Below are 12829 nucleotides of genomic sequence, written 5' to 3' on the forward strand. Positions count from 1 at the left end.
GTGTTTGGGTCGCTAAATTGGTGCAATGACGGTCAACAAATTTATCTAATAAGGAGGATTGTATTTGGCTAAAACTGGCACAATAACACACATCCCGCAATCAGTTGCACTCTCTGCCCTTTTCCATACGTCACCCACTACCATACCACACTGGGTATGCCCAATCCCGTCCGATCTTGGAGACGATACAGTGTTGGGCCTGGTCAGTACTTCAGTGGGAGACCACTTAGGAATACCAGGTGTTGTGGGTCTCCAGTGGAATTGAATTGGTGTCTGCACTGAACCCACGGAGGGATGGGCATTTGCTTGCTAGATACTGAATTATCACAGTAACAATCCATCAATATGTTCGCAGATTTAACTTTATGTATGGCTTAGAAAGTTTACAGCCATCTCATTATTAAATTGGGTATCTTGTGTTTTTTTAAACAAGAAAAAAAATTTCAGTAAACTCCATTAGTGTACCTAGCCTTTTATATATAGACTATTAAAAGTTATGTTTTAATCTTCTCATTATCACATTACTACTCATACAGACATCATATCTGCAAATAACTCTCCGGGAATGAGTGCTCCCACCCAAGGTCACTTTTTCTTCTTTTCCTAGAAGCAAAATTCCATTCGGCAGGTTCCATGCAAGAACCTTTCAGTGGGACCTCTTGGACAAGTGGTCGGGATCGCATCTTCAGATGCATCGGCTGATAACCCTGTCTCCAAGGACCAGGGTATCTCTACTGTGGTGGCTGCAGAGTGCTCATCTTCAAGAGGGCCGCAGATTCAGCATACAGGACTGGGTCCTGGTAACCACGGATGCCAGCCTTCGAGGCTGGGGGGCAGTCACACAGGGAAGAAATTTCCAAGGACTTTGGTCAAGTCAGGAGTCATCCCTACACATAAATATTCTGGAACTGAGGGCCATTTACAATGCCCTAAGTCTGGCAAGATCTCTGCTTCAAAACCAGCCGGTACTGATCCAATCAGACAACATCACGGCAGTCGCCCATGTAAACCGACAGGGCGGCACAAGAAGCAGGATGGCGATGGCAGAAGCCACAAGGATTCTCCGATGGGCGGAAAATCACGTCTTAGCACCGTCAGCAGTGTTCATTCCGGGAGTGGACAACTGGGAAGCAGACTTCCTCAGCAGACACGACCTACACCCGGGAAAGTGGGGACTTCATCCAGAAGTCTTCCAACTGTTGGTAAACCGTTGGGAAAGGTCACAGGTGGACATGATGGCGTCCCGCCTAAACAAAAAACTAGATATTGCGCCAGGTCAAGGGACCCTCAGGCAATAACTGTGGACGCTCTAGTGACACCGTGGGTGTACCAGTCAGTTTATGTATTCCCTCCTCTGCCTCTCATACCAAAGGTACTGAGAATAATAAGAAAACGAGGAGTAAGAACGATACTCGTGGTTCCGGATGGGCCAAGAAGAGCTTGTTACCCAAAACTTCAAGAAATGATATCAGAGGACCCATGGCCTCTACCGCTCAGACAGGATCTGCTACAGCAGGGGCCCTGTCTGTTCCAAGACTTACCGCGGCTGCGTTTGACGGCATGGCGGTTGAATTCCGGATCCTAAAGGAAAAGGGCATTCCGGAGGAAGTCATTCCTACGCTGATAAAAGCCAGGAAAGAAGTAACCGCAAACCATTATCACCGTATTTGGCGAAAATATGTTGCGTGGTGTGAGGCCAGGAAGGCCCCAACAGAGGAATTTCAGCTGGGTCGTTTTCTGCACTTCCTACAGTCAGGAGTGACTATGGGCCTAAACTTGGGTTCCATTAAGGTCCAGATTTCGGCTCTGTCGATTTTCTTCCAGAAAGAACTGGCTTCACTGCCTGGAGTTCAGACATTTGTAAAGGGAGTGCTACATATTCAGCCCCCTTTTGTGCCTCCTGTGGCACCTTGGGATCTCAACGTGGTGTTGAGTTTCCTAAAATCACATTGGTTTGAGCCACTTAAAACTGTGGATTTGAAATATCTCACGTGGAAAGTGGTCATGTTATTGGCCTTGGCTTCGGCCAGGCGTGTGTCAGAATGGGCGGCTTTGTCATGTAAAAGCCCTTATCTGATTTTCCATATGGATAGGGCAGAATTGAGGACTCGTCCCCAGTTTCTCCCTAAGGTGGTATCAGCTTTTCACTTGAACCAACCTATTGTAGTGCCTGCGGCTACTAGGGACTTGGAAGATTCCAAGTTACTGGACGTAGTCAGGGCCTTAAAAATTTATATTTCCAGGACGGCTGGAGTCAGGGAAACTGACTCGCTTTTTATCCTGTAGGCACCCAACAAAATAGGTGCTCCTGCTTCTAAGCAGACTATTGCTTGCTGAATTTGTAGCACAATTCAGCTGGAGCATTCTGTGGCTGGATTGCCGCATCCTAAATCAGTAAAAACCCATTCCACGAGGAAAGTGGGCTCATCTTGGGCGGCTGCCCGAGGGGTCTCGGCTTTACAACTTTGCCGAGCTGCAACTTGGTCAGGGGCAAACACGTTTGCTAAATTCTACAAATTTGATACCCTGGCTGAGGAGGACCTTGAGTTCTCTCATTCGGTGCTGCAGAGTCATCCGCACTCTCCCGCCCGTTTGGGAGCTTTGGTATAATCCCCATGGTCCTTTCGGAGTTCCCAGCATCCACTAGGACGTTAGAGAAAATAAGATTTTACTCACCGGTAAATCTATTTCTCGTAGTCCGTAGTGGATGCTGGGCGCCCATCCCAAGTGCGGATTGTCTGCAATACTTGTACATAGTTATTGTTAACTAAAGGGTTATTGTTGAGCCATCTGTTGAGAGGCTCAGTTATGTTTCATACTGTTAACTGGATATGGTATCACGAGTTATACGGTGTGATTGGTGTGGCTGGTATGAGTCTTACCCGGGATTCAAAATCCTTCCTTATTGTGTCAGCTCTTCCGGGCACAGTATCCTAACTGAGGCTTGGAGGAGGGTCATGGTGGGAGGAGCCAGTGCACACCAGGTAGTCTAAAAGCTTTCTTTTAGTTGTGCCCAGTCTCCTGCGGAGCCGCTATTCCCCATGGTCCTTTCGGAGTTCCCAGCATCCACTACGGACTACGAGAAATAGATTTACCAGTGAGTAAAATCTTATTTTTTTTGTTCCCAGTCTATAGAATGGTGTTACTTTAAACGTTCACCCCTCTATGAACATGACACATTAAATTTTTGTCATGCATTCACATAAAGGTTTCTTTATCCAGCTTCATAGTATGTGGAGAAGTGTATCCTCAATACTCTTCATGATATATGCGAGTCAGGATCCGTATTAAAAAAAAAAAAGAAATGTATTCATCCAAATATGTGTATGTGTACTTATATATATATATATATATATATATATATATATATATGAGTTAATGCGGACTGGCACTCCCTCCTCAAAAGACAACGTTGCTCCGGTGCCTTCCCAATGCAAGTAGAACAATGTTACAAAGAAGAGGCGGCACTCAGAGACTGTAGTGGTCAAAATTGTATTCCACAAAAACGGTCCCTTTGTGTGGGACCGTTTGTGTGGAATACAATTTTGACCACTACAGTCTCTGAGTGCCGCCTCTTCTTTGTAACATTGTATATATATACATATATGTGTGTGTGTGTGTGTGTGTGTGTGTGTGTGTGTATATATGTGTATATATATATACAGTATATATATATATATATATATATATATAGGAACTTGTAACCCAGCACTCCCTTGAAGAATAATGTGCCCCGGTGCCCTCAGTAAGTCATTGGTAGAAAGAGAACAAAGACGGCGGCACTCAGGGACTGGTGTAGAAACAATGTATTATCCAAGAATCACAACCATATATATATATATATATGGGTAAATCCATAAGAACAAACATATATACTGGACAGGCAGATGATGGAGGTGAAAAGGGGATACCTGAATTATGGTTGAAGATGGAATCGCTGTGCGTGTCCCCATGTTGCAGTTTACGGGTGAAGCAGATGGTAAAGCACAGCATGTCCTCATAGTTCAGTGTCCCGTTCACTCTCCTTCAGTCCATCCTGACTTGCAGCCTCAACGTTGTCATGGTCAGTGGGGCAGGGAGCCGAAGCTTAACTGTCTGCGTGCTGTGGACGTTCCCTCGGTGGTGCTGTGACAGGCAGAGGCGGCTGACACGAGCAAGTGGACGGCTGACGTGCGGCATGGGGCCAGGGTGCAGAGTAATCTCTGAGCGGCTGTGTACATGCAGCATCGGGCTCATGGAGCCACCATTTTGGTGCTCACCACATGATTCTGCTGGGCCAATCAGAGGCATGCTCCTGCTAATCTAATCCTGCTACAACTAATCCCAGGTAAGGGCAGGGTATTTCTTTGAGCATTCTGGGGTATTCTGATGTCAGTGCAATGTCTTCTGCAGCCTGTTTGCAAGCTAGTTCTCTGACTCCCAGTTTCCAGAGTTTTGCCTCTTGTTCCTGGTTCCATTTAATTTAACAAACTCCATCTCCAGAGTCTCTACCCGTTTGGTCCTTACTCTTCTGGGTCTCGTACAGCACCGTGTAAGTCCAACTGCCAGCGCCGATCTGCCATAGTCGCCTCTGTCACTGTCCAGCCCGCGCGTGTCGACACAGCCACGGATCACGGCATATCGGTTCCTACGTCTCTTCTGTAGTCATCAGTTCGGACCCTCAGTTCCGGCTCATCCTCCTTATCTTCATAATCTTCGTCTTCATTATCATACACTTCATGCAAAGGAACTTCATTCAACCAGCCCACTTCATCCCGGAGAGATTGGCTTTCAATCAGAACTAGGCACTCAGTCACCAAATCCAGCCACTACCTCAGTGTTAACCCAAGACTCAGTCTAAACAGCACGGAGAGTCCGCCATCCAACCTGAACCCAGCTCGGAGTCACCAGACTCAGCTAGTATCCTTCTGACAAACGTGTTTCAGAGTTCTTTCTCTTTATCAAGATATGTTGCAATTGTTATGATTTGAGTAAAGTTCCTGGGTGGACTGGCGTGGAGACTGCGGTGACTGACAATAAGTAGGGCAGATTTGGAAGGTTGATTGTCTTCTGGACAAATAACCTTGGATCTTCAGGACTATAACCCCAGACACCTGGGATGAGACTCCTAAAGTGCTCCAGCAGGTCTTCTTGCCTATAAGAGCCGCTTTTCCCTTAAGGTTTTGTGCGCCTACCGGTACTGGAATGCCCACCAGGACTTATGCCACTGGCAACAGTACGAGCTTACCCCCGAGATGACCAGAGTTATCTGTCAGTAGAAAAGACAAAGACAAGAAGAGAAAGACTGGGACTAGGAATGGGTATGAAGGCAGACTAAGTGAGCTGAGACAATGGGGGTCATTCCGAGTTGTTCGCTCGTTATTTTTTTCTCGCAACGGAGCGATTAGTTGCTAATGCGCATGCGCAATGTCCGCAGTGCGACTGCGCCAAGTAAATTTGCTATGCAGTTAGGTATTTTACTCACGGCATTACGAGGTTTTTTCTTCGTTCTGGTGATCGTAATGTGATTGACAGGAAGTGGGTGTTTCTGGGCGGAAACTGGCCGTTTTATGGGTGTGTGCGAAAAAACGCTACCGTTTCTGGGAAAAACGCGGGAGTGGCTGGAGAAACGGAGGAGTGTCTGGGTGAACGCTGGGTGTGTTTGTGACGTCAAACCAGGAACGAAACTGACTGAACTGATCGCAGATGCCGAGTAAGTCTGGAGCTACTCAGAAACTGCTAAGAAGTGTCTATTCGCAATTCTGCTAATCTTTCGTTCGCAATTTTGATAAGCTAAGATTCACTCCCAGTAGGCGGCGGCTTAGCGTGTGTAAAGCTGCTAAAAGCAGCTTGCGAGCGAACAACTCGGAATGACCCCCAATGTACAAAGATTAAAGAGGCCAGGGAGAGACACAGTAATGAAATGAGGCTGTGGTAATAGAGATAAATGTGGTAGTTATGTATCACATTACAATAAAATGTTATTTACTTCTGATACATTAATGTGATACTGTTTATTGTAAATGGAAAATTACACAAATTGTATCATTATGTAATGTCTTGAGCTCCACTTTATGAGAGCTATGATTTCCTGGGGAGATAAAACAGAATTAAACTGAGACATTAACAGGATCATACAAATACAATTTAAAACATATCAGCAGGGGCTATAATGCCTTTATTGGAAGAATTATCTTCAGACTAAAACTTAAATTTAACTAAAAATTGATGTACTTTAAAATTATGCTAATATAAGTTATTATTCAATATTAATTGTGAGGTTCTCAGTGCACCCAGATAACAGTGTGTGTGTGTGTGTGTGTGTGTGTGTGTGTGTGTGTGTGTGTGTGTGTGTGTGTGTGTTATAGTTTCTAAGCTATCGGTAGCACTACTGACTAGTAATGTTAAAGGTATTATATATATCACAGAATGCTTCTAAGAAAAGGGAAAGAGAACAACCAGTCAATTCATCTTTACTGGTGCGGGAGTATTTTTGTTGTGTGACCAATCCAAACTCATATATCCTAATGAGCAACCTTGTGCCCTGCTGCATGTGAAACTACAAATGTTAATTACTGACCAACAGGGACGCTAGGCGCCTGGCGGCTCCCAGGCACCCCTGCGGCGGCGATGCTGAGTGAGACCCGGAAGCCGAAGGAGGCGCAGTGTCCCGGTCGCCTGGCAACAGCCGGGACCTGCGTCCTCTTTGAGTTGTGCCGCGGCTGCTGACAGCAATGCTCCTTGACTGGGCTTTTCATCCCAGAGTTTGATGACCACGTTGTACTGCTTCAACCTATCAGTGTCCCTAAAACCAGCATTCTATTTCTAATACCTCAAACTATACTGGGATATATTGTAATTCTGCATGTAAATTGAAAATGATTATGCTACCATGAATTTAACTACACAATGTCACATATAACTATACAACATAAGGCATCTCATATTTATATATAATGATCCGGTCTGTTCCACCCACACTAGCAATATATCAAGGGTTAAAACTTCTTTTATCAGTTTATATATGATGCTACTTTTCCCAGTTACTAATCGGCTAAAACAGATTATTTATTCCTCTATATGTATACATCAATGATTGTTCCATCCACATTGAATGACTGCGTCCACTCTGTATGCATATACACATTGATAATATGCTTATTGCGATATAAATGGCCATCAGCCTTACCCTTTAGCTGAGGAAGCCATTACTAAATCACAAGAATTCATGGTTAATTTAGAGAGGTGTCTTCTATTTATACTTGCATTGTTTATGTTATTACTTGTGGTAAAATGAATATGAATCCTTTGGCATTATTATTATTATACATGACAAAAGGTTTGAATATACAATCTCTCTGATCGTATTTCAGAAATACTGTTAGGTTTTAACGCGGCAATCTCCAATCTTGATTTTCTGTCTCCTGTTTTAATAGTTTGTACTAACATTTCCTCTGTTTCCTCAATTGACAGTAATTTTTGCTAACATAAATACATCATATGTCTCCTATTGACGTTCTCCTTACAACCACAATACTTAATTTTATTTTTTATATTGGTATTATTTTTTCTATATGATTTATTTTGATGTGTATATATATATGGTTTTTTTACTATCTGATTACTGAGAAACAGCTTTGTGCAGAGCTGATACTAATAGGGTTAATGTCACTGACAATATCACTAACGAGCTCCATATGTGATGTAAGCTGTTAAGGGCTGTATGCCTTTGAAAAAGTCACGTGATCCGTGACAAAACTAGTCAGGACTCCTCCCTCTTTTTTGTCACTGGGACATCCGCACGGCTGTTACAGCTCCATCACCAGCGCTCCCCCCAATATTGAAGCGGCACTTCTACCTCATTTGAGAGCAGAAAACTGGGTGTTTTCCGGCGCATTCTGGCAAGCCTGCTACGGGCTCATCCCTCCCTCACATCACAATAGTGGGCATAACAGCAGACTTTACCCGAGGACGCTCGAGTCAGCCAGCCCACGGGAGAGGTATTTAAATACCTGCCTTGGTACTGCACCTTTCATCTGTCGTGTTATACACCAGCTACTCAGTGGACACTATATTGCTACCTAACCATTCGCTTCGGGAGCCTCACCATTCAACTTCTATCGATATTATATATCCATGTGGTGAGATACTCTGTAACACTTTATTTTTATTATTTATGGCACATGCTACAAGTTGCCACCTGATATTATTGTATCCAGTCTGCTTGCACATTAAGGATAACAACCACAGTCTGGTTACTCATCATAGAGACTCTGCAGACTGGTTTCTATGTAACGTTTTTTCTCAACTTCTGAACTCCATTGCGGTCATCCAGTGATTAAGTAATCCTTATTCAATCAGTTTTATTATGTTTTTATTGTGTGATGTTAAAATGTCATATTAAATGATTTCATTTTATCAGCTCTGCACTCGTCTTTGAAGTTTTGTTTCCCACGAGCGCTGCTGTTCTTTATCCCTTTGTTTCTACATCTGATTAAAGGCATACACATTGCCTTTTACAGCAGCGAACGTGAGATTAACAATTAATATTCATAACCCTGTCATTGGCGCTTTTTAGCAGTAATTTTTTCTTACACTAGCATGTTTACTTGATGAGTGGAAACCAATCAGATTGCTTTTAAATCGTATCAGCATCTCGCCTTCACAGAAGTAATGCATTCAGTATTGCTATAATATAGACAGGTAGTAGCAAATGTAAGCGATTAAACAAGTAGCAGTATAACACAATCCTCTACCATGTTATAATCAATGTACATGATTAAGGTGAAAGTACAGTGGGATTCACGTTTCAATCATCCAAGGTAAAGCCCAACTGAATCATGTATACTGTCAATTACAAACTTAATAAGAATTAGAGAAAGGGGGGAAAGGGAGGAACCAGACATACTTTCATCATTTGCAAAACATCATTAAAAACTCTAATAAAAAACCACTCTTATCATTCTGCTTATTATTGATCCTCCACAATAGGCTGGAATAGCTGGGGGGAGAAAAAGCGGAAACGAAAAAGAACAAACTAGTACAGAATCTCCTTGTTCATAGATGTTACAGTATATTCCATACATAAAAGCAATTACAGTTGTGCTCATAAGTTTACATACCCTAGCAGAATTTGTGATTTTCTGGTAATTTGTCAGAGAATATGAATGATAACTCACAAACTTTTCTTTCACTCATGGTTAGTGGTTGGGTGATGCCATTTATTGTCAAACAACTGTGTTTACTCTTTTTAAATCATAATGACAACAGAAACTACCCAAATGACCCTGATCAAAAGTTTACATACCCTGGAGATTTTGGTCTGATAACATGCACACAAGTTGACACAAACGGGTTTGAATGGCTACTAAAGGTAACCATCCTCACCTGTGACCTGTTTGCTTGTAATCAGTGTGTGTGTATAAAAGGTCAGTGAGTTTCTGGACTCCTGAAAGACCCTTGCATCTTTCATCCAGTGCTGCACTGACGTGTCTGGATTCTGAGTCATGGGGAAAGCAAAAGAATTGTCAAAGGATCTGCGGGAAAAGGTAATTGAACTGTACAAAACAGGAAAGGGATATAAAAAGATATCCAAGCACTTGAGAATGCCAATCAGCAGTGTTCAAACTCTAATTAAGAAGTGGAAAATGAGGGATTCTGTGGAAACCAAATCACGGTCAGGTAGACCAACAAAAATTTCAGCCACAACTGCCAGGAAAATTGTTCTGGATGCAAAGAAAAATCCACAAATAACTTCAGCTGAAATACAGGACTCTCTGAAAAAAAGTGGTGTGGTTGTTTCAAGATGCACAATAAGGAGGCATTTGAAGAAAAATGGGCTGCATGGTCGAGTCGCCAGAAGAAAGCCATTACTACGCAAATGCCACAAAGCATCCCGCTTACAATACTCCAAACAGCACAGAGACAAGCCTCAAAACTTCTGGAACAAAGTCATTTGGAGTGATGAGACCAAAATTTAACTTTTTGGCCACAACCATAAACGTTACATTTGGAGAGGAGTCAAGGCCTATGATGAAAGGTACACCATTCCTACTGTGAAACACGGAGGTGGATCGCTGATGTTTTGGGGATGTGTGAGCTACAAAGGCACTGGAAACTTGGTCAAAATTGATGGCAAGATGAATGCAGCATGTTATCAGAAAATACTGGAGGAAAATTTGCACTCATCAGCCCGGAAGCTGCGCATGGGACGTACCAACATGACAATGATCCAAAACACAAGGCCAAGTCGACTTGTCATTGGCTACAGAAGAATAAAGTGAAGGTTCTGGAGTGGCCATCTCAGTCTCCTGACCTCAATATCATTGAGCCACTCTGGGGAGATCTCAAACGTGCAGTTCATGCAAGACAGCCCAATAATTTACAGGAACTGGAGCCTTTTTGCCAAGAAGAATGGGCAGCTTTACCATCTGAGAAAATAAAGAGCCTCATCCACAACTACCACAAAAGACTTCAAGCTGTCATTGATGTTAAAGGGGGCAATACACGGTATTAAAAACTGGAGTATGTAAACTTTTGATCAGGGTCATTTGGGTAGTTTCTGTTTGTCATTATGATTTAAAAAGAGTAAATACAGTTGTTTGACAATAAATGGCTTCACCCAACCACTAATCAGGAAAGAAAAGTTTGTGAGTTATCATTCATATTCTCTGACAAATGGACAGAAAATCACAAATTCTGCTAGGGTATGTAAACTTATGAGCACAACTGTATATAAACTATTTATAGTCGAACTCCATGTTTAACCCATTAAGTTGTAAATTGATATATCGTTCTCATTTCTAACTAAGTCAGAGATTATTCTGTATTCTTAGCTCTCCAGATGTGTTTTGACCACTTTATACCGCAGAAGCTTCTCAAATCTTTACTATTGCAATTATGTTTTTCTTTAAAATGCAAAGAAACACTATGTTAATCATAGCCCTTTACATTTCTTAGGTGCTCAGCTAGCCATTCGTTTTGCATTTTCCCGTTCTCCCCACATACTCATTCCCACCATTACACTTAAGGAGATAGACATAGAAACATGGAATGTGACTGCAGATAAGAACCACTTGGCCCATATAGTCTGCCCTTTTACCATATTTTTACCTCAAACTTTAATTGATCCTTATTTCTTTGTAAGGGTATCCTTATGTCTATCTCATGCATGTTTAAATTGCTCTACTGTCTTAGCCTCTACCACCTCTGATGGGAGACTATTCCACTTGTCCACTACTCTTCCTGTGAAGTATTTTTTTCCTAAAATTTCCCCTGAACCTACCTCCCTCTAGTTTCAGTGCATGTCCTCGTGTTCTAATACTTCTCTTCATTGGAAGAATGTTTCCCTCCTGGACTTTAAAACCCTTGATATTTGAAAGTTTCTATCATGTCCACCCTTTCCCTTCTCTGCTCCAAACTATACATATTGCGATTTTGTTTAGTCTTTCTGGGTATTTTTTGTGATGTAGACCATGCACCATTTTAGTTGCCCTTCTTTGTACTGTCTCTAATGTATTAATATCCTTCTGAAGATATGGCCTCCAGAATTGAACACAATATTCTATATGAGTCTGTACCAGTGACATATACCAGTGATGGGGAACCTTTGGCACTCCAGCTGTTGTTGAATTACACATCCCAGCATGCCCTGCTACAGTTTTAGCATGGCCAAATAGCAAAACTGTAGCAGGGCATGCTGGGATGTGTAGTTCAACAACAGCTGGAGTGCCAAAGGTTCCCCATCACTGACCTATACAGTGGCATTATTACTTCTTTCTGCTGCTGATTCCTCTCCCTGTGCAACTAAGCCTCTGACTAGCCTTTCTCATTGCTTTGTTACATTGCTTACACGCCTTAAAGTCAACTGAAATAGTGATTTTTGGACCATTCCTCTTTACAAAACTGTTTCAGTTCAGCAATATTCTTGGGTTGTCTGGTGTGAATCGCTCTCTTGAGGTCATGTCACAGCATCTCAATCGGGTTGAGGTCAGGACTCTGACTGGGCCACTCCAGAAGGCATATTTTCTTCTGTTGAAGCCATTCTCCTGTTGATCTACTTCTGTGCTTTGGGTCGTTGTCCTGTTGCATCACCCATCTTCTGTTGAGCTTCAATTGGTGGACAGATGGCCTTAAGTTCTCCTACAAAATGTCTTGATAAACTTGGGAATTAATTTTTCCGTTGATGATCGCAATCTGTCCAGGCCCTGAGGCAGCAAAGCAGCCCCAAACCATGATGCCCCCCTCCACCATACTTCACAGTTGGGATGAGGTTTTGATGTTGTTGTGCCTTTTTTTCTCAACACAGTGTTGTGTGTTTCTTCCAAACATCTCAACTTTGGTTTCATCTGTCCACAGAATATTTTACCTGTAGTGCTGTGGAACATTCAGGTGTTCTTTGCAAACTTCAAACATGCAGCAATGGGTTTTTTTGGACAGCAGTGGCTTCCTCCGTGGTATCCTCCCATGAACTCCATTCTTGTTCAGTGTTTTACGTATGGTAGATTCGTCAACAGAGATGTTAGCATGTGCCAGAGATTTCTGTAAGTCTTTAGCTGACACTCTAGGATTCTTCTTCACCTCATTGAGCATTCTGCACTGTGCTCTTGCAGTCATCTTTACAGGACGCCCACTCCTAGGCATAGAAGCAACAGTGCTGAACTTTCTCCATTGATAGACAATTTGTCTTACCGTGGATTGATGAACATCAAGGCTTTTTAGAGATACTTTTGTAACCCTTTCCAGCTTTATGCAAGTCAACAATTCTTAATCGTAGGTCTTCTGAGAGCTCTTTTCTGCATGGCATGGTTCACATCAGGCAATGCTTCTTGAGATTTGCAAAGTCAAAACT

The 12829-nt window shown here is 42.6% G+C and overlaps 1 protein-coding gene and 1 pseudogene across 6 annotated transcripts in view; both read left to right on the top strand.

Annotated features, from left to right (window-relative positions):
* LOC134945051 (glutaminase kidney isoform, mitochondrial-like) overlaps positions 1 to 12829 on the top strand; it is a 1232451-nt gene that overhangs the window by 848267 nt on the left and 371355 nt on the right. The window lies entirely within an intron of this gene.
* LOC134946697 (5S ribosomal RNA) lies at positions 133 to 251 on the top strand (annotated as a pseudogene).

The sequence above is a fragment of the Pseudophryne corroboree genome, chromosome 7 (genome assembly GCF_028390025.1).
Source record: "Pseudophryne corroboree isolate aPseCor3 chromosome 7, aPseCor3.hap2, whole genome shotgun sequence".
Lineage (NCBI taxonomy): Eukaryota > Metazoa > Chordata > Amphibia > Anura > Myobatrachidae > Pseudophryne > Pseudophryne corroboree.